The sequence below is a fragment of the Pinus tabuliformis genome, chromosome J (assembly GCF_031772625.1).
Source record: "Pinus tabuliformis cultivar Carrire ecotype Pingquan chromosome J, CPIR1, whole genome shotgun sequence".
In the NCBI taxonomy this organism is placed as follows: Eukaryota; Viridiplantae; Streptophyta; class Pinopsida; order Pinales; family Pinaceae; genus Pinus; species Pinus tabuliformis.
Genome location: NC_142295.1, coordinates 628446682 through 628469295, shown reverse-complemented (window position 1 = coordinate 628469295; position 22614 = coordinate 628446682). Strand labels below are relative to the sequence as shown.

The following is a 22614-nucleotide window of genomic DNA, read 5'->3' as shown; positions in this document are numbered from 1 at the left end:
CAGGAGTCCTAGGACTGTGTAGAGCTAGAAGGCTGCAACAATGCGAGAGGCACAGGAGTGTTGCACCACTGTAGGATGGCACAGAGAGGTGTGAAATGGTGCAAGATGCATGGAGTGTTGCAGCAGCTCAGAGGTCAGAGAGGGAGCACTTGTCAGCAACAAGTAGAGCTTCAACATCGGAGTATGTTTCTAGCCCAATAGAGAGGTCAGTGGGGAGTTTTTTTTTGTTTCTAGAGTTGTTGGAGCAACCACACTTGGTAGAAGTGTTGCATGCAAAAAATTCCAAAGGTACCGGATCAGATTCGAGTTGAAGCCTTTCTTGTTGAGAGGGAGTGTTGAAAATGGCAACAAGAAATGCTAAAAATAGCACTGCTGTAAATAGAAGTTTGGGTACCAGTGTTGGATTGAGCAACAGGGAATGAAAAATGGAAGTGCCAAAAATAACATTCTATTTTTAGCATTTCGGGATGGATTCCTATTTTTAGTCAGTCCCTAGACTAAAATAGGAAGTAAAATTCGAATTTGAACTTAACAGTTGTTTGAAAATAAATTAACTAATTCACCATGAGTTAATTAGTTGTGAAAAATCAAACATGAACTCTATGTGAGGACATGCAAGAGTTTCTCTATTAATTGAGGAATTTATCCATCAGTTAAAGAGATAAGGATGAGTTCTAATTTGAGTTGTAATTAGTTTGCTCAGTTAACTGAGTCAAGTCCAGTTAGATTGATTTAAACAGCTTGTTTAAATTAACGTGAGTTCAATTAGTTAATACATGCTTGCATATAACTGTTGCACTTCAGATAACTGAATATTCTCTCATGAATAACTCATGCATGCTAGTTCAGACAGAGACCCAGTTGAGATTAGAGGAGGGACAATGTACTATCAGTTGGATGGATTTTTCCTATAAAGGAAACTCATCCATGGAGAAGGATTTATCTCCTTCAGGATTGCGCAGTTAGATCGGAGGTTAGTGAGTGTGTGAAGAGTCCAATTCACACAAGTGGCTGCACTGGACCCCAGGGAAAATTGTGCAAAGAAATAGGAGGCTTGGAGGGCAGAGGAGAAGGTTTGAGAGAGGCCTTTGACTGTGTATGAGCAGTAGAGGGATTGCAGAGAGAACAAGATAGCTTGTGAGCTGATTCTTTTTGTAATCCAGACTATATTTCCGCTTGTATGATAATATAGAGTTGGGGTTTTAGGCTGAGGCTTTCCCCGGGTTATTTCTTCTGTTTTATGTGTGATTGCTTCTCATTCTCATTTATATGTGTTCTCATTGCTCGTGCTCAAATTGATTAAGCTTCCACAAAGTGTTGTAGAAGTAGATCTTGTATTGTGTTTTAGTATATTGCATAATCTATTGATCTACAGTGGGAATTTCTACACCATGAGCACACATCTCTTTCAGTCATTTGGTCAAAAAGTCTGCAAGCGTCCACAAGACTTCCACACTTGACATACACGTTCAATAATGTCTTGTGAGAAAGTATGTCTTCGTGAATCCACTCTCTTCCATGTGACAATGGACTCATTTGGCATCTGGTAAGGATTTCTTTCGAATGCAACCCTGCAAGAGACAAACATATGCAGAAGACTGTAGGGTTATACCCTTATTGTGCAAAATATCGAGTGTCTCCTTCAAACGGCCATGTTTAGAGGGTGTTTTGACATCGACAGCAGAGGTGTGGATTACATTGTGATTACATTGTATAGTATGTGAAAATTGCTTAAGGATCGTGTTAATACTCTTCGTTTTTCAGGGGATTCGCGTATTCAATTTCCTTTATTCAGAGTTGGGTTTTGTTGATTCTACTCATTTAATTGCAGAAACCATGAAGTTACTCCCTGCTGCCTGCTGCTAACCATGGAATGTAGTTAGGGAGTCTTAGTGCACCAATCCAAAAAAAAAGAAAAAAATTGGTACAAAATTCTAGTAGGGTTCGCAGATTTGAAGACAAAGTTCTGCTCAAATATGTTTGAGAGAAGAGCGCCTGTAAAAGGGTAATTGTTTCGGAAGGGAACATGCTGAACTAGTTAGTAATTTTGAATCTGAATGTTTGATTCGATCAGATTGTTTGTGATTAATGGAATCAACCATTGGTGTTAAACAAGGTTGTACAATGTTCCCTACCTTGTTTGGGATTTATATTGATGAGTGGGAGGCATTCCTATACGAGCATATTTACGATATCGATGACTCCGTTTTTCATGAGGGGTTGATATCTATTCTACTTTTCGCTAACGACATGATCCTCCTCTCCTCATCCTCGGAAGGATTACGAAAGCAGTTGGATGCCTTAGTTATATCTTGTGATCTTCAATAGTTGACGGTCAACCTAGGTAAAACCAATGCAACGATATTCAATGGGGTGAAGAAAAATTCAGACATTTACTTCATATTTAGAGGGAGGAGGTTGAGATCACCAACCATTATACTTACTTGGGGGTGCAATTCTCAGGTCCTCGCTTCAGTTTGCGACCAACGCTTCAGCCTCAGATCAATAAAGGATATGGATCCTTAGCCCTTCTTAGGAGACGATGCTTTCAACATCACTTCCAGGACATCTCATCTAGGTTGAGCCTCATGGACACCTTGATCCGTCCCACTGTTCAATATGGCTCAGAGATCTGGGGACCGTCTTTACATTAGTCAAATTGGGCTTCAGCTGAGAGAGTCTAGATTCTTCTTCTTCGCCACATCATTAGATGCAAATAGACAGTACCTCAACACATCATCCTTGCAAATTTTGGAGCTCATCCTTTTCGGCTTGCGATGGTCTTCAAATTGGTTTCATTTTTGCATCGTGTCCAAAGCTTTGCAGACTCGATAAAGAGTAAGGACCAATATCCTTACTTGGCATATTTCTCTTCTGAGACTATTATTCATTCTACTCCCTCGGGCCGAGCCAGATGTTGGTTTACAGGAGTTTCAGATCTCTTAGAGTTAGTGGGAATTCAATTGGATCGTCTCCCTCCTTTCGGATAATCCTTAGATGCACCTAGTCACCTTTTACCTACTACGCAGGAGCTGAACAAGATCATCAAGGAGGAAATCTATAGGCAGTTTGTCCAGGTCACCTCGATCAATCCTCTAGGAGGGTTGTGCCCAAAGATGACCTTCTATGCTAAGCACTTCTTGGAGTTGAGATACAGGCTCATTGTTCAACCCCAATGTACGCTTCACCTCTCGACGCATGCTCTTTGCATTCCTCTAGGCCAGTTCAGAGTAAGTTCTCATAGACTTCGGGTAGAGATGGACCACCAGATTGATAGACCAAACAAAATCTGCCAGGTATGTCATTTGCATGAAGTGGAGATCGAGGTGCACTTCATTTTTGGTTGCTGTATCTACTACAAGATCAAAGGAAGGCTCCATTGCTTATTCAAAGATTCTGAGACTCTCACCGACATTTTCAGGTATCTCGACCAAAGATGTTTGGCCCTATATATGCAGGAGGAATTCAGGGTCTGAGTGCATACTATTTGGCCTCCCATTAGACCGGAACCCACATAGAGGATCACCACATTTTTCAAGGTACTACCTTCAGACAAGGGAACAAAGAGACCGATGCATATTAGTACACATCTAGATTCTAGATTAGTGAATATTCGTTGGACCTCACCCCGCCACATGAGATCTCAACAGCATATACGTCCTAGATCTGTTCCTGCGAGATGGACTAGGTCCTCGAGACCTCGAAAATGAGCGAACTCCCCAAGACAACGATTTAGTGGACTGGCCGCACTTTCCACCAGTGCTTCATCGGGCCAACAAACATTGTCGAGTTTCTTTAGTGTTCTTCATTCAGCCTTGGATGTTAGGAAAGATGGGTTTGATCCTCAGACTTATTAGCCCTTGGATCTTCTTTGCAAGAGCCAGATATTAGTTACTTCATGCATTGTATCTATAGTTTTGGTTCTCTAGTTTTGTATAGACATCATTGTACTCAACAATCCTTTTGGCCTACTTTATGGTCAATAATTAGACATAAATATAATTATTTTATTTTATCTTTATGACAATCCCTTCAGTCTTGAATCGAAGAGGGATTGAACATTTTATATTGACAATCCTTTCAATCTCAGATCGAAGAGGTATTGAACACTTTGTATTTAATTGAATGCAATGAACTCCCCATGGACCATACCAGAAGGAAAGAAGAGTACGCGTATCCAAAGAAACCATTCAGCCCATCAAAACTTGGACAAATACACTCTCACCCAATTGTGGATGACTGTATTTTCGAATTTAATTTTATACCCAATTGGTTGTGAAAGTCCATAGGGAATAAACAATAATGCAAATTACTCCTTCTATGTGCATTTACGAACTAGCTAAGCTACCCTTGCCTTGTTAGGAACGCTATAAATATTACCCAATCACAATTTCTTTACAATTTGACTACGAATAGTTATACTTTTTTAAAAGTCAATGTTTATAGGTGGAGATTGATAAAGATTATTGAATACTATCCAACAATAAGTAAATTAGTGGTGTGGTGATATGTCTAGGCGAAGGTCAATGATGGAGGCGTTGGTGGCTTACTCGAAGAGGGAGGAGGTATTTCTCAAATATATCTTATGTTCCGGGGACAAACTTATCAACAAATGGAATATGGTTCAAGTCCTCGATTAAAATTAAGAAGTCAAGATTAGCTAGAGGAAATGTAAAGAATCAGGTCATCTTACTATATCTAAACCATAGGAGACAAGGTGATTCCAAGAGAGGAAAAGCTTATAAACCAAACATTAGAAGATCTAGATAAACACTCAACTGAGGTTCCAACATAGGAGGATGCGACAAATAATTAATTTGATCAAGTTGACAAGGTATGGCATAAAGGCATCAATGATTTCAAGGTGGTACCTAATATTAAAATTTTAAAGGAAGTCAGACGTTGTCAGGGAGAAAGTTATTATCACATGTTCGATCACAAATTATCCATGTAGAGGTGGAGGGTAGAAGTTTCTAGAGATAGATGTATAAAATGAGGTTTTGAGCTTAGGTTTTGAGGAAGGTTGTGGTACATGATTGTGTTGGGGATTAAGAGCTTTGTCATAAGAAGCACAACCTAGAGGTGTACATGAAATGTGGGGGTGGGAGTGGGTTGGGTGGGGAGGTGAGGGGGGAACCTTGAAAAATAAGTGGTTCTAAGAAGTAAATATAAAAGAAAGTGCATTAGAGCATAAAAATAGAAGGTAAGGTAGGTCATGGGTGAGCATGTGGGTATGAATAAGTTCTAGAAAGACATGTATAGAATGAGGCTTTGAGCTCAGGTTTTGAGGAAAGTTGTGGTACAGGATTGTGATGGGGATTAAGAGCTTTGTCATAAGAAGCACAACCTAGAGGTGTACATGAAATGTGGGGGTGGGAGCAGGGTGGGGGCAGGAGCGAGGTGAGGAGGGGAACCTTGAAAAATAAGGGGTTCTAAGAAGTAAACATAAAAGGAAGTGCGTTAGATCAAAAAAGAGAAGGTAAGGTAGGTCATGGGTGAGCATGTGGGTATGGAGAAGACTACCTCTATAATGGAGAAAGTCCTAATAGGGAACTTTATTAAGAAATCACTATTTTTAGATTCTCTACATTCATGGATGGAGAAGGTATGGTTAGGGTTTATGGTGTACCTTGAAGTTTCATATCCTAATTTATGGTTGGTTTTCCTTGGAGTTTCAATCTGAGGGTAATGTCAAAAAAGTATTAGCAAGAAAATGGTGTTGGTGTACACCATTACTACATTTGGAGAAGTGAATGCCAGGTTTTAATTCCAGAAGGAAAAAAGGTTTGCTCAACTAATATGGGTGAAACTTCTAGGTGTTTCCATGGAACTTTGGAACAAAGAAGCTTTAAAGGCAATGAGAGATGGTCTAAGGCAAGTTCACAGATACAATAGTGAATTTATAGTCCAAAGTTGATAAGAAATTTGTTAATATTTGTGGAATTGGACCTTCGAGAGGGTCTTCTAGAGGAAATCATGATAGGATGAGGTAAATGGAACTTTATGCAATCATTGGACTATGGGAAATTTTCATTTATATGCCTGAATTGTCATGTCACTGGACATGTTTGCAAATATTATCCAAGATCAATTAGAATGTGGGTTTAAAGGAAAGTAGAAAGAGCTCCAATAGATATTTTGAAAGGTGAAGGGCCCATTGTTAGATAAGTTGAAGCCAAAGGGGGTATGCAATTCATCTAAGAGGTAGGTAGCATAGAAAAGGATAAAGCAAAGGGAGAAGTTGTAGCTAAAGAATGATTTTTGGAGGATGAAAGAAAGGTCCCATTGTCAAAGAATAGTGAGGTGACACTGATGTCTAATAAAGTAGGTCCAATGTTTGATTCTACCAAAGAGGCAAAGGATAATAATAAGTATAATATTCTTCCTTCCATCCTTGAGAAACTTGGGTTACATGAGAAAAAAATCAATGCTTCACCCAGAAGATTTCTTATTGCGATAGCTATCTCGTCATCTAAAATTAAGGTTTAATTTGTCTTTTTCTTAAACATTATTAGTGACAAATAATCTTTAAAAACGCTCCTCATATGGTAGACGCTTCCATAATTTCACATAGGCAACCAACGAACCAATAGATTATGATCACAACACATATTTATCGTTATTGATTGAATTACAATTTAGTTGATGCTTAACCTTAAGGAAGACTCATTTGACACTAGGACACTATGGTGAAGGATTGTGTACACATTTTAGGAAAAAGAGACCAAGTGAACTACAGAGTGGAGGCAACAACAAATCAAGGGAGTGTTTGGTGAAAAGGCAAGTAGATGGTCAAATAAGGAGAGGTTTTGTTCATGAAAATAATTTTTGGAGGTGACTCAAGCCTAGATTTGCAATCCCTTCTACACACAACCGAGAGAGGAAAAAGTGAATTTGGGGTTTTATATTTGCTTGGGTTCTCTAGCATGGAAAAAGCATGCCATTATACTTTCACTCCCAACATGTGGACTTCCTAAGAAATTTGATTGGTAAACTACCATGTATTCCACTAGACAGTTTGTCACAACAAACCTAATATAATATATTGAAATCCAAAATCTTACTATAAGGGTTAACTTTCATTATATTTATGGATTTATTAATGCATACGATATATAAATGATAAAAATAGAGAAAAGATAAAACAATCACTCACAAACCGCAATAACACCAATATATGACCTGGTAAACCCTTTCGCGAGAAAACCAAGCTGGAAGGTGAGGCTACTATTCTCTCTCTTTCTCTAAATAATAATGCAAATAAAAAGTAGCTATACCTATGTCGAATGAACTACTACAGAAAACAATCCATCTCCCTATCCACTCTCAACTACTCTTCTTTACTATGGAACAAAATGCACTAGAATAGAATCGAACCCCTTTTCCTCCTAGTACCCAATTTATAACACAATTCGAGGACAAACTAGGGGTTAAAGTTGGCACATTCAATCCTTGAGATATGTTAAAACTCAACTCTCCTATAGTATTATTAATAGGTCCCACGTGGCTAACCCCTTTTCCATAAGTAAAGGGGGATGATGTGGGATCCTCTCAAATTATGTTAGTCAAACATGATAGGTCAACTTCTGTGAGGCATAACTTTTGCATCTAAAATCTAATTGACATTATTCTTGAACACTTGGAAAGATATTTGAGTGTATAATAGTGCCAAGGGGTGTGGTAGATATATATATATATATGGTGCCACTAAGGCTTGACTTTCGAGACTACTTTGCCTTGGGAAGTGTGAACTACCTTGGAAAGTGTGAAAATGTGGTTGATTGTGAGAATGATATATATGAGAGATACATCACCGTCTTTTTTTCAAGTTTCCTTTGAGGACTAAGAGTGATGAGAAGTTGGAGTTGAAACTATCCTATTCAAACCAATCTAGAATAATAGGTGATAAATCCAATTCCACTAGGAAGATCTACTCTTTCGAGATGGCCCAATTGCTACAGCAATAGTGCCACCAATATCCCACAAATCTTGTTGAAGATTTCCCCTAGAGGGCTTGTCCAAAACTTATATTTATTTCCTCTTAATGGTAGTTAAGGTTGAGATGAGAATCTCCTCTTTCACATGATCGTTTGTAGTTCAAGCGATAATTGTAAGAACTATGTAATAACCAAACTGTAGCTACAAGTTAGTCTATTAAGAATAAACTATAAGCTAAAGCTATCAAAGAATGCATAGAAGAATCAATCCAATAGATAGGTCTTTTGCTTAAGGGTATGTACGCTTGGCCGCTCGATGCATGCTCTTCGCATTCCTCTAGGCCAGTTCAGAGTAGGTTCTCATAGACTTCGAGTAGAGATGGACCACCAGATTGATAAACCAAACAAAATCTGCCAGGTATGTCATTTTGAGGAAGTGGAGATCGAGGTGCACTTCATTTTTGGATGCCCTGTCTACTACGAGATCAAAGGAAGGCTCCATTGCTTGTTCAGAGATTGTTAGACCATCACAGACTTTTCAGGTATCTCGATCAGAGATGTTTGGCCCGATATATGCAAGAGGATTTCAGGATCAAAGTGCATATTCTTCAGCCTCGTATTAGACCGAACCCCACACAAAGGATCACAACATTTTTTAGGGTACTACCTTTAGACAAGGGCACCAAGAGATCGATGGATACTAGTACACGTCCAGACTCTAGATCAATGAATATTCATTGGACCTCACCCCGCCACATGAGATCTCAGCAACATATACGTCTTAGATCCGTTCCTGGGAGATGGACTAGGTCCTCCAGACCTCAACAACGAGTGAACTTCCCAAGACAACAATTTAGTGGAAAAGCCACACTTTCCACCAATGCTTCATCAGGCCAACAAAAATTGTCGAGTTTCTTCAGTGTTCTTCATTTAGCCTTGGATGTTAGGAAAGATGGGTTTGATCCTCAGACTTATTAGCCCTTGGATCTTCTTTGCAAGAGCCAGATATTAGTTACTTCATGCATTGTATCTATAGTTTTGGTTCTCTAGTTTTGTATAGACATCATTGTACTCAACAATCCTTTTGACCCACTTTATGGTCAATAATTAGACATAAATATAATTATTTTATTTTATCTTTATGACAATCCCTTCAATCTTGAATCAAAGATGGATTGAACATTTTATATTGACAATCCTTTCAATCTCAGATGGAAGAGGGATTGAACATTTTGTATTTCATTGAACGCAATGAACTCCCCATGGACCATACTAGAAGGAAAGAAGAGTACGTGTATCCAAAGAAACCGTTCAGCCCATAAAAACTTGGACAAATACACTCTCACCCAATTGTGGATGACTGTATGTTCGAATTTAATTTTATACCCAATTGGTTGTGAAAGTCCATAGGGAATAAATAATAATGTAAATTATTCTTCCTTCTGTGTGCATTTACAAACTAGCTAAGCTACCCTGGCCTTGTTAGGAACGATATAAAGATTACCCAACCGAAATTTCTTTACAATTTGACTACGAATAGTTATATTCTTTTAAAATTCAATGTTTATAGGTGGAGATTGATAAAGATTATTGAATACTATCCAACAATAAGTAAATTAGTGGTGTGGTGATATGTCTAGGTGAAGGTCAAGGATGGAGGCATTGGTGGCTTACTCGAAGAGGGAGGAGGTATTTCTCAAATATATCTTATGTTCTAGGGACAAACTTATCAACAAATGGAATATGGTTCGAGTCCTCGATTTTGGTATATACAATTACTCAAAAATATACAAATATACTTATATAACCCGGGTATTCTATAAATAATGCGATTTCTTATTATTCCTAATAGATAAATAATCATATATATGGCTTACTTGTCAATAGAAAGATGCATTCATATATAATGATTACTTTGTTTAAGAAATTAAACAAAGTAATTATAAAAACATATCGCATTCATAACAATGTATATCGCTGACATATATCTTTGAAATATAACAATTCTAAATCTTCAGAAATGATATAATGAAGAATTGTTGGAAAAGCATACATATATCAACAATAACAGCTTTTTAGAAGGAATGCTTCATCACATAAGAAAACAAGACAAAAGAACAGTGATAGAAATACCGCATGCATTTGAGTCTTGCCATGTAAATAACACTTTGATTCCACTTTATTATTTGAGAAAACCTCCAGGAGATGCAAAAGTGCAGGTCTTGAAAAATTTTCTTCACAAAAATGTGAAACCTTGATCCACTACTGATAAAATATATTCAGAAGTACAAAAGTGCAACTTTTCAAGTCAAATTTTATACAAATTGAGGACCCTTTCTTAAAAGACATGAAAGGGTTTAAATAATAAAATAAAAACTAATTGTCAATAAAAATCGCTTTGAGTTGTGGAAACTGAAAAAATGAAAATCTGGGATTTGATTTATGAAAATAAAAGTGCGGTAGCCTTTGAACTGATTCATTGTATCTACTTCTTCTCTTGCTCTTGCAGCTGGCAAATTGAGAGCATTTCTGAATTTCCGGAGGATGACTCAGCCTGGAATGTAGTTGACCTATTTATGTGGCATCTGAAAGCTCAGGAACCATGCGATTGACAATGTCGGCAAGGCGTTTTGTGGCAATCTGCTAGCTGTGCGACTTGACTAGGAAAAACCAAAATGCATCCGAGGTCAAGTTTTGCACTTTGCTGATTTCTTCCTCTCTGCTGGCCAGATCCTATCTCCATTGATTTTCTAGCGCTTTCACCTTCATGAGCTTTCCTAGGGAGAAATCAGAGATCAAGTCAGCTCCATATAAGTTGTCATTTACCAACTCGATCACACTGTTCATTGTAGCCCTAGCTCTGGAAGTAGCTCTTTCGGCCTTTATTAATTGTGATTCCCACTCTGACAACAAGATTTCTTTGTGCGATTTTTGGATTTTTAGTAGATCAGTAGCCATGGCTTCTTATGTACTTTGCCAAGAGAGAAATCTTGTGACCTTATCATTTGCCTCTTCAAATTCTAATATAGTGTTAACTACCTGTTCAATGAGTGATACAGTGAAGATGCACAATGGGTCAACCAATGATATTTTGTGGCAAAGGATATTTATTTGCCGAGAATTTATCTTCGGATAACCTTTGAATTTATCTACCTATAATTGCAGTTGTGCGATTTGTTCTTCTTTGGCCTTCTTTTCCTACTGAAGTGCCACTTGAATCTTGCTGAGTTCTTGAGACAACTTTTGTTGTTTCTGGAGAGCTTTCTGATCGATCTTTTGTTTTTCTAGATTTAACTGTTCTTTTAGTTGTTCATTCGGTTGTTTTTGCTCCACTAGTTGTTGCTCAAGCTGACCGATCTTATGCTGTTGCACTGCCATTTTCTCTTCAAGTTGGGTGATCCTTAGATCCTTTTCTTTGATCAATTGGCTAACTACGGGGGCCTTGTCCATTGTAGTGGCTGTATAGGCACCTGCATATTGAGATAACTTAGTTAAATCCTCAGAAGTATTGACTTTTGAGTCTTTCCATACCACATTCATTAGTTCAACTTGAGGAGTTGAGAATGGTCCCTAGTCAATTTTCCTCTTTTTTCTTTGTCTTTTGACCACAACCCTATGCTTTGTACTGTAAAATACATCCAGGGGTGGTATCTCCTCAACCTTCAATACAATCTCCTCGGAAGGATTCTCTGGAATTATTTCAATATCGTGCTAAGTGTTAACTGTGTTGACTGCCCCTTCAATTGTAATACTAGTAACAATAGGCTATTGTGTTGCAGGCGATTATGGTATAATGATGTTTTGGGAGTCATTCTGGTTCTTGATCTGCTGATCGAATTGCTCCCATTCCTTGATTAAGTTGGAATGAATATGCACATCAGTATCTAGGAGCTCGCTGGTCTTTTCATTTGTCTGCTCCTTCTCGGGAATCTTTTCAATAGTGTGTTCTTCACTGTAGCGTTCTTGCTGCACCATAGGGGTAGTGTTCAATAAATCCAGAGGTAGTGTTTGTAACCTCTGTGTCCTGAAATACATAAACTTATCTGTCTCCCCTGCTCCCAATTTGATTCTTGCTAGATGTTTTACCCGTGAAAACAACTCAGCGGAAGTGAACAAGTCATCATAGTCATCTTCCTCATGTTCAAATTTGGCAACTTTTAGCTGAGTGGTAAAGTTTTAAGCCACTTTGTTTGGATCATATTGTCTCTTAGGAATGACTGCTAACTTCAGAATTTTTATCTTCTTTGCTTCTTTCTCGGCATGTTTGAAATCATGCAGTGAGTAAGTACCATGGCGGAGAGGAAATGTAGGCCACATTTGTTTCTTGGACTCTTTTAGGTTCCCGGACATTCCTTTTTCCATTATCTGGTAAGCTATTTCTCGGGCCAATAGCTTATTAGGAATGTAGAATGGGAGAACATGTGGATCTGAGATGCTGCAAAAAAGTCTGACATAGGTGAGCTTTTCTTCACCGAACCAACCGCCGATTAATGTTAGGTCAATGTTGGCCTCGTCAGATAACCGAGGAGCAAGTCTGTTGAATATGGCCTGATGGACGGGTAAAATAAAACCATGGAAAATTCTATATATATGATCTTTATAATAGGCCTTCCACAAATACTTATGATAAATGTGAATGGGATTTGGGTATTGAGGAGTCCATTTCCAACCTAGAATGGGGAAATCAGAATTGAAACAGATGGTATCCATGATGTAGGCGCTCATATAGAATGGGGGTATTATCCGGGTAGTTACATACCTATTTCTTCTATAATTAAGGATTTGGTTGGCCATTTTATTTGATAAAATGGTTGCCCAATCCATGATATAAGAGTTAATTATTGCTTCCATTAAAGGCACCAGTTCTATGGAAAATCTAGCTGAATCAGAGGCTCCAAAGAGTCTACATATCATAACACCAGCATAGCAATAGGGAGATGCTAAAGAGTCAATAGAGTACATACCAGAGGATTCATGCTTATGCTTGTTTGGGAAATGTCTCCATTGCTTGATAGGGTCCAACTCTACCTCATTCTCTTTGGTGAAAGATTCTAAAAATGCCTTGTTGTAATGTTTTTGGGGGTCCGGAAAATGATACATCTTCTGGATATCTTCTGTCTTGAATGTCCCGAACATCCTTCCATCGGTTGTAAAGAATGCTTTGTCGATTATGTTGATACTCTCTATTACCCATCTCACTAGGTCATTGTATGGTAACACTTTCGCACGGGCTGCTATTCTGTGGAGGAAGGATCTTGCCAATCCTTAAGAGTACTTTCTAATTTATCAATTGAACTAGCTGTTCCTCCTTCTTCTTCAATTTGGGTTGGATCCTTGGCTTCGAGTAGATTATATATGCCCTCCCATGAAGTCTTACCAAGGCCTAGACACTATCAACACCAACTTTGCTGGTTCATCTTTCTCTATGACTGGGACCTTTTCTTTCCGAGATTTCTTAGACATTTTTGCTGGACTGGTGATTTCAGATTAGCTCTGCAAAATGAAACAGAAGGACGTAACAATGGAAAAACTTGTTAAAAGCTAATACACAACACACATGACTAATAACAATTAAGCATAATAGATGCTACAGATCTATTATATATTAAGTCACCGTGGATGAAATCCTTTAAGGATTCAACCATAACTGCATCTTAATGATTTCCCCGTAACTTCCAACGTGAAACTTTAATGCCGTGATGGTATGTCGCATCGCAAATTTATAACGGTCCTTTTTATAATGGGTATCATGACTTCTCGATCAACGATTAGTGATAATCGCATATCGCAGATCGGGAGTTACAAGTGCCATGCTTAAATGGTTCCTCTGCATGGTTGTGATTGTGATCAGTGGTGAACTGGCATGGGGAGTGGCGGGTTTTAAACTTTGACGAATCGTTTAAATTTCCTTTTATAATTAACTTATCATTTATACCGCATGCGTTTGTAATACTTCGTAATTTACTTTTATTGAAAGTGCTATATACGACAATAAAATCGCATTGGAAGATTTCAATGGAACTTTTTTGGGGATGTGTTTTATGATTTTAGTGATGCGTGATAGCGATCGTCTTATCACATCGGAGGTTTTCCATGGAACACTTGGGATGACTTCTTAACAAGTAGCGATATGTGATTTCCGATAAAGTTATTGCATCGGCGGATCTTAATGGAACACTTGAAGTCCACCATTGAAATAAAGGATGTGCGCGATGCGACATATTCCCTTTATAATTTTTCCTTTGATAAAACTTTATGATAGGGTTTTATTATGATTCTGATTGGATCAGAATTCCTTAAAAGGACTTTCCTGGGTTCAAAGGATTTGCGAATTGCGATGAGCGATCTTTAAATACCCTAAAAGAAATTTTTTATATGACCTTTTATAAGGATTTATTTTCTTAAAATCTTTATTGATTCTATTTATATCCTAAAGGGGACCCATTTCTTATTAAAGATTTATATGAAAATTTTTGAAATGGGGAGGGTTGTTGTAATAGCACAACAGGTGGGTGGGGAGGTGGGGGGGGAACCTTGAAAAATAAGTGGTTCTAAGAAGTAAACATAAAATAAAGTGCATTAGAGCAAAAAAAGAGAAGGTAAGGTAGGTCATGGGTGAGCATGTGGGTATGAAGAAGTTCTAGAAAGACATGAATAGAATGAGGTTTTGAGCTCAGGTTTTGAGGAAGGTTGTGGTACAGGATTATGTTGGGGATTAAGAGATTTGTCATAAGAAGCACAACCTAGAGGTGTACATGAAATGTGGGGGTGGGAGCGGGGTGGAGGTGGGAGCGGGGTGAGGAGGGGAACCTTGAAAAATAAGGGGTTCTAAGAAGTAAACATAAAAGGAAGTGCATTAGATAAAAAAAAGAGAAGGTAAGGTAGGTCATGGATGAGCATGTGGATATGGAGAAGACTACCTCTATAATGGAGAAAGTCCTAACAGGTAACTTTATTAAGAAATCACTGTTGTTAGATTCTCTACATTCATGGATGGAGAAGGTATGGTTAGGGTTTTATGGTGTACCTTGAAGTTTCATATCCTAATTTATTGTTGGTTTGCCTTGGAGTTTCAATCTGAGGCTAATGTCAAAAAAGTATTAGCAAGAAAATGGTGTTGGTGTACACCATTACTACATTTGGAGAAGTGAATGCCAGGTTTCAATTCCAGAAGGAAAAAAGGTTTTCTCAACTAATATGGGTGAAACTTCCAGGTTTTTCCATGGAACTTTGGAACAAAGAAGCTTTAAAGGAAATGAGAGATGGTTTAAGGCAAGTTCATAGATACAACAATGAATTTATAGTCCAAAGTTGATAATAAAGTTGTTAATATTGGTGGAATTGGACCTTCGAGAGGGTCTTCTAGAGGAAATCAATATAGGATGAGGTAAATGGAAGTTTATGCAATCATTGGACTATTGGAAATTTTCATTTATATGCCTGAATTGTCATGTCACTTGACATGTTTGGAAATATTATCCAAGATCAATTAGAATGTGGGTTTAGAGGAAGGTAGAAAGAGCTCCAATAGATATTTTGAAAGGTGAAGGGCCCATTGTTAGATAAGTTGAAGCCAAAGGTGGTATGCAATTCATCTAAGAGGTAGGTAGCATAGAAAAGGATAAAGCAAAGGGAGAAGTTGTAGCTAAAGAATGATTTTTGGAGGATGAAAGAAAGGTCCCATTGTCAAAGAATGGTAAGGTGACACTGATGTCTAATAAAGTAGGTCCAATGTTTGATTCTACCAAAGAGGCACATGAAAAGAATAAGTATAATATTCTTCCTTCCATCCTTGAGAAACTTGGGTTGCATGAGAAAAATATCATTGCTTCACCCAGAATATTTCTTATTGCGGTAGCTATCTCGTCATCTAAAATTAAGGTTTAATTTGTCTTTTTCTTAAACATTATTAGTGACAAATAATCTTTAAAAACCCTCCTCATATGGCACACACTTCCATAATTTCACATAGGTAACCAACGAACCAATAGATTATGATCACAACACATATTTATCGTTATTGATTGAATTACAATTCAGTAGATGCTTAACCTTAAGGAAGACTCATTTGACACTAGGACACTATGGTGAAGGATTGTGTACACCTTTTAGGAAAAAGAGACCAAGTGAACTAAAGAGTGGAGGCAACAACAAATCAAGGGAGTGTTTGGTGAAAAGGCAAGTAGATGGTCAAATAAGGAGAGGTTTTGTTCATGAAAATACTTTTTGGAGGTGACTCAAGCCTAGATTTGCAATCCCTTCTACACACAACCGAGAGAGGAAAAAGTGAATTTGCGGTTTTCTATTTGCTCGGGTTCTCTAGCATGGACAAAACATGCCATTATACTTTCACTCCCAACATGTGGACTTCCTAAGAATTTTGATTGGTAGACTACCATGTATTCCACTAGACAGTTTGTCACAACAAACCTAATATAATATATTAAAATCCAAAATCTATACTATGAGTTTTAACTTTCCTTATATTTATGGATTTATTAATGAATATGATATATAAATGATAAAAATATAAAAAAGATAAAACAATCACTCAGAAATCGCAATAACACTAAGATATGACCTGGTAAACCCTTTCATGAGAAAACCAAGCTGGAAGGTGAGGTTACTATGCTCTCTCTTTATCTAAATAATAATGCAAATAAAAAGTAGCTATACCTATGTCCAATGAACTACTACAAAAAACAATCCATCTCCCTATCCACTCTCAACTACTCTTCTTTACTATGGAACAAAATGCACTAGAATAGAATTGAACCCCTTTTCCTCCTAGTACCCAATTTATAACATAACTCGATGACCAACTAGGGGTTAAATTTGGAACATTCAATCCTTGAAATACGTTAAAACTCAACTCTCCTAGAGTCTTATTAATAGGTCCCACGTGGCTAACCCCTTGTCCATAAGTAAAGGGGAATGATGTGGGATACTCTCAAATTATGTTGGTCAAACATGATAAGTCAACTTCTGCGAGGCATAACTTTTGCATCTAAAATCTAATTGACATTATTCTTGCACACTTGAAAAGATATTTGAGCGTATAATAGTGCCAAGGGGTGTGGTATATATATATATATATATATATATATATGGTGCCACTAAGGCTTGACTTTAGAGACTACTTTGCCTTGGGAAGTGTGAACTACCTTGGAAAGTGTGAAAATGTGGTTGATTATGAGAATGCTATATATGAGAGATACATCACCATCTTTTTCTCAACTTTCCTTTGAGGACTAAGAGTGATGAGAAGTTGGAGTTGAAACTATCATATTCAAACCAATCTAGAATAATAGGTGATAAATCCAATTCCACTAAGGATCTACTCTTTCGAGATGGCCCAATTGCTACATCATAGTGCCACCAATATCCCACAAATCTTGTTGAAGATTTCCCCTATAGGGCTTGTCCAACAATTAGATTTATGTCCTCTTAATAGTAGTTAATGTTGAGATGAGAATCTCCTCTTTCACATGATCGTTTGTAGTTCAAGCGATAATTGTAAGAACTATGTAATAACCAAACTGTAGCTACAAGTTAGTCTATTAAGCATAAATTATAAGCTAAATCTATACAAAAAAGCATAGAAGAATCAATCCAATACACAGGTATTTTGCTTACGGGTTTTCCCTCCTATCGTGTTAGGGATTGATTATGTCTCTTCACTCCCATATATTAGAGTGAAACACACCCTATATATATATATATATATATATATATATATATATATATATATATATATATATATATATATATATATATATCTGGCTCCACTAAGGCTTGAACCCTAGCAGAGAGAACCTATTGAATATTACAAAATAATCTCACAGTCAACAACCGCTAATGGGAGGAGGAGCTAGAAATTTTATAAGTTTCATTGCTAATGGCTAGTTCTCTCCTCCATTGAAATACTAATATTTGACTTTTCATCCACAAAAATTTTGGAGACTAAGTCAACTTATAAGACTAATAATATTTTATTACATTAAATAGCTTTAAGTTTTCCCACCAAGTGGGTTGAAATGCCTTCCACAATCCCAAGGAGTCCAACAATCCACACGAAAATTTCTAGAAGTCAATACGAAAAAGAATAGTCATAGTTGCTCCAACATTCACCTTCAAATTCAACTTGTCTTCGGAATGAAATTAACCACTTTGGAGATTCCTACCATTTATAGATGACCAATTACTTGACTTATAATAACTATTTTTATCCTTATCGTCATCATCTTGGGAATAGTAACTTCCACCACTAGCTATATTGACCTTTCCACCAACAACTTTTTAATTGACTACTTTTTTTATACATTTCTAAGAAACATTTGCACCTCATCGTGATCTATAATGCCCTATCCCACTTGGCCAAGCATTCCGCGCTATTTTGTTGCTCTTTGACCCCCTAGTGCCACATCATATGTTGAATCACCCTAAAGGTCCAAGGCATTGCCATATAGGCATGGTCAATCCCTTGAAAACTTCATCAAATCTTGGATCCCCAGCGCCCTTGATTATGGCCCAAATAAAACATGTGAAAGAAGGTGCAAGCATCATCTTAAGCTGGACCATCTAGAAGAGATATTCAATGTGAAGAGTGCCAATACATGGGAAATCCACTAGTGACATATCATAGCACAACTATCCATAAGTGTAACCATAAAGAACAAAACAGGAGCCAAGACATATAATCCACTAAATCAATATGCATCAACATCATGGTGAAGTAAGAGGATCTACAATCATCACTATGGCCGACCAAAATGTACTATCTCCAAGTAGAGATAGAAGGTCCATCAGCATCCCAACATGTCACCTATGCCATTTGACGAAAATAACAAGTTTACCACTCACGTAATATGAGGGGTAACAAGGGTTACTCCAAATCCAATTGTTTAAGCTAGCGGTGTATTTGTCCGACTCACCTTTAAAGGTGTATTATAGCATGCATTTGAAGCAACACCCTTAATTTCTGTCTTGTCTTAAGATTACATCTAGTTTGGGTAGCACAATAACTATTTCATATTCTCCACTACGAACTTTTGAAGGGTTATTCTTTTTGAGTTTGTTATTTTGGATCAAATTCCATAGAAACGAATTGTAAACAAGCAAATTGTCAAACATTATCCACTTCTTTGCTATAAAATTTCAAAAATTATGAACTTCTGCTAAAATATTTAAATAGCATAACTTTATTTTACCAGAGAATTTTAGTTTGTAAAAGATTTTAAATTTTATGAAGAAAGAGTATTTCTGGGTCAAGAGTCTCTCTTGAGTCTTTATATTCAGCTTGCTTGAGCACTCATCCATTAAATCTATCCATGTGACTTGCATTTCAATCTCAAAGTGGGAGGAATATCTATCAACTATTACATGGGAGTACCCTCACACTAGCAGTTTAGAATCCCTCTTGCATCCATGTCTTTTGAATCGCATATCGTCATTGTTATAGACATTTTTGGGCACTACAACCCCAAGCATGAAATGTCCATAAACCAAGGGCTCCTAAGTCCCTAAAAGTGTTGTTATAACCCCTAAAGAAACAAGGTCAACTGATTACAGCTTCTCCCAGAAGTTCTCCATGAAAAACTGCTCAAAACTGCTCAAAACAGGATCATTTCAGCGGCTCCATAGGCAAAGTGCGTTGCATCTCACCTAAACACACTGTGTGGGTGCGTTGCATTTCAAAAAGCCCTTCTATGGGGTGCGATGAGCGAGAAGTGACAAATGGCAGTGTCATTCCGCGAGGTGGAGAGGCATGGAAACTTCCAGAAACTTCTCCTGTGACACTTGCCTCTCTGAATTCGACCAAGGATGAGTAAGAGATCATCAATCTCCAAGTGGAAGCAAGAAATATCAGAGGGAAGACACTAATCAAATCACCAGCTGACTCATCTCCCTTACAGATATCTATATATGGATCCCTCATCCCAGAGATCCAAGAGGCTGGAATTTTGCATATTGTAAGGAATTGCTGTTGGTTTCTTGAGACAACATCAGATTGTTGGGTGATCTAAGCTTTGTATGAGGTGAAGAGGGGCTTCCTTGCTGAGAGGATGATGTTGGGTCAGAACAACTGGTTGTAACTCCCCTTGGCTCTTTCTTGTTTATCAATAAAAGCTATTCAAGTTTTCCTCCATACTCTTGTGTCATTTATGTTTACTGCATTTGTATGGTCAATTTACATCTAATCCTAGATTGTTTATGATTATAGATCCATGTTCTCGTATAGTGCTATGCTACTGTGATCTTACAGGTACTCTGTGAAGCTGGGCGTGCAAGGGAACAAGTAGCGAAAGACTATCAAGAGAGAGAGGAATCGAATCAGGAGATTAGCGCAAGACAAAGGTTGGTCTTCTTTGTTCTTCTCTCATGTATACTTCATAAAGGAAAAATGAAAGTAGCTTTGCTTTGTTTGTTTCTAAGGTAGCTATCACACCTTAGTGGGATAAGCAGTTCTGCGTAGACACTTTTCCCTGTAACAAAATGGCGACTCCACTGGGGACGAATTAGTTTGTTTGTTTATCTTCCTTGTTGTCTATTTTATAAACTTACAGACGGAGCCTGAAGCCGAGCCAGGTAGCTTTCGAACTGCATTTGCTATGCAAATGCAAAGTAGATAAATGCCGCTTCAGTCAATCTCCGGGATTTGTTTATAAATTAAACAACTGATTTAAAAACTCTCTGATTGCCCTTTGTGATAGCTCTTAGATCCTCCTTAGATCTACCCCTGATTGTTGCATTACTGATTACCATTTGCTCGGCCAAAACCCATGAACTGAACTGCAAACTATGACCCGGAACCCAAGCAAAGTCTCATCTCTGGCCCAGCGCAGGTACTATTCTGTGAATCTGAAATTCAGCGCACTTCCCGAGTGTAGTAGGTGCGCTGCATTTCAAATTCCCTGTGTTACAGGTGCACTGATCAGACTAGGCATTGTTCAATTTTGGTTTCTGTAGTTCATTCTTTCCAGTTCTATTCATGAATTTTGCTGCCTGTGATTAGTATATCTCTGTTTGATACCCCTTTTCTTTGCTGTTATTCCGCCTCCTTTGTACAAAAGAACTGTAAGTGTTTTTGTGTATTTGTTGAGTCATTTTCAGTTCTCCTTTGCAAAAGTAACATAATCGTACTGTCGTCCTTTGATGTGAAAGCGTAGCAAGTGTCGTTTTCAGGCATAGGAAAGAGTTTGATTGTTGTAGATAGTCGATTATCTTGTTACTATTGTATTTGGTCTGAATTTGTAGTTTTTCTAGTGTCAAAAACAAGTATTCATTTCCAAATCGTAAAATATTGTGATTGTCTCCATTTTTTATTTCGAAAAGAAACTTGTTGATAATTGTCGCTTGAAAAAGAAATTCAGATTTGTGCATCAACTTTCCTTTTACCATTCACATACTAAGAAAGTTGAAAACAAATACATGCATGTGCATTTGCATTTAGACTATCTGATTGGTTTGATTTAGGAAAGTGCATTTAGAGTGTGCTCTTTGCTCTTTGTGAAAAAATACTGTCTCTCTTTCCTTAGTAGCTAGGATTTTCATTGCACAAAGAAGATAAAAGATTGTTTATCATCTTAGATTGCATTTTGGGAATTATACTACATCTCACGGTGAACCTGAAAGGCAAACTTCATAAACAAGATCAACTATAAAATAAATTCAATGAATCTAACAACGCTTTGGAACCTAACGCACAACATTTAGAAGTCGAGGCTAGAGACGTATTCCGGTGTCGTAAAGCCTGGTAACTGTTGTTCTCACTGATGGTTGGGTGATTCCTCCACTTTGAGACGATAAGTGCCAGTACAGACTTGTTCTCCCACGTACCGTCGAGTATATTTTGGGAGACCACAATAGGCTTAATCCTTTATCCATAGGAAGCCATGTCTGCCGCCCTATCGATCGCAATGCACTGAACACAGCATTCAGGAAGATTGATTGTCGTACCGTAAAAGGTATTCTTCAGTTTTGCGATTGGTTTGGTAATCCCTCTACCTATATTTCCAAAGCAGTCCCTTTCGTTCCTTTTCAGACTCCTTAACGGAAAAGGTCCATCTGAGCACTTGTCACTTCAGGCTCATTAAAAATCGAAGGCGACTAGAGTCATATTTTGTTTTTCCTCGACTCTTAAAAATTGAAAAAACAAGTTGTGTCAAAGTGTCTAAAATTTATTTTAAACGGAATAATCATCACCCTTTCCTACATTGATCTTAGGTTGAAGAAAATGGATTCCACCAACCAAGGAGTTCCTTTGGAGGAAATCCTAGTCCCTTCTCCTCTTGGGGAGATGTTGGTGCACCCCACATGGCCACATTGTCGCTTCCAAGACTGAAAATTGGCTTGCCCATATGGCTCTTCTCAACCTCTGTCGTTTAGAACACTGCAATTCTTGAATAGTCGAGTCAACAACTAGACGAATCCAGAGTTACCCACCAACCTTCTACTTCCTCCAATTCTTCCTCTCCTCCTTCTTCTTCACTTGATGGGGTTGGTAAAGCCAAAAATCAAGTACCTGAGAAGAAGAAGGAAAAGAAGAAGAAAGAGAAGAAGAAGAAGGAGCCAAAAGTGAAAGGGGGCAACCAAGTGTCGTCTAGCGAAAATCCACACACTGCACCGACCAGGCCTAAATTTCCATGTGTCATTTGCAAAGGAGACCACTATCATA

At 37.8% G+C, this 22614-nt stretch overlaps 1 pseudogene; it reads right to left on the bottom strand.

Moving 5' to 3' along the window:
* LOC149228516 (pentatricopeptide repeat-containing protein At2g13600-like) overlaps window positions 1–22614 on the bottom strand; it is a 48455-nt pseudogene that overhangs the window by 4586 nt on the left and 21255 nt on the right.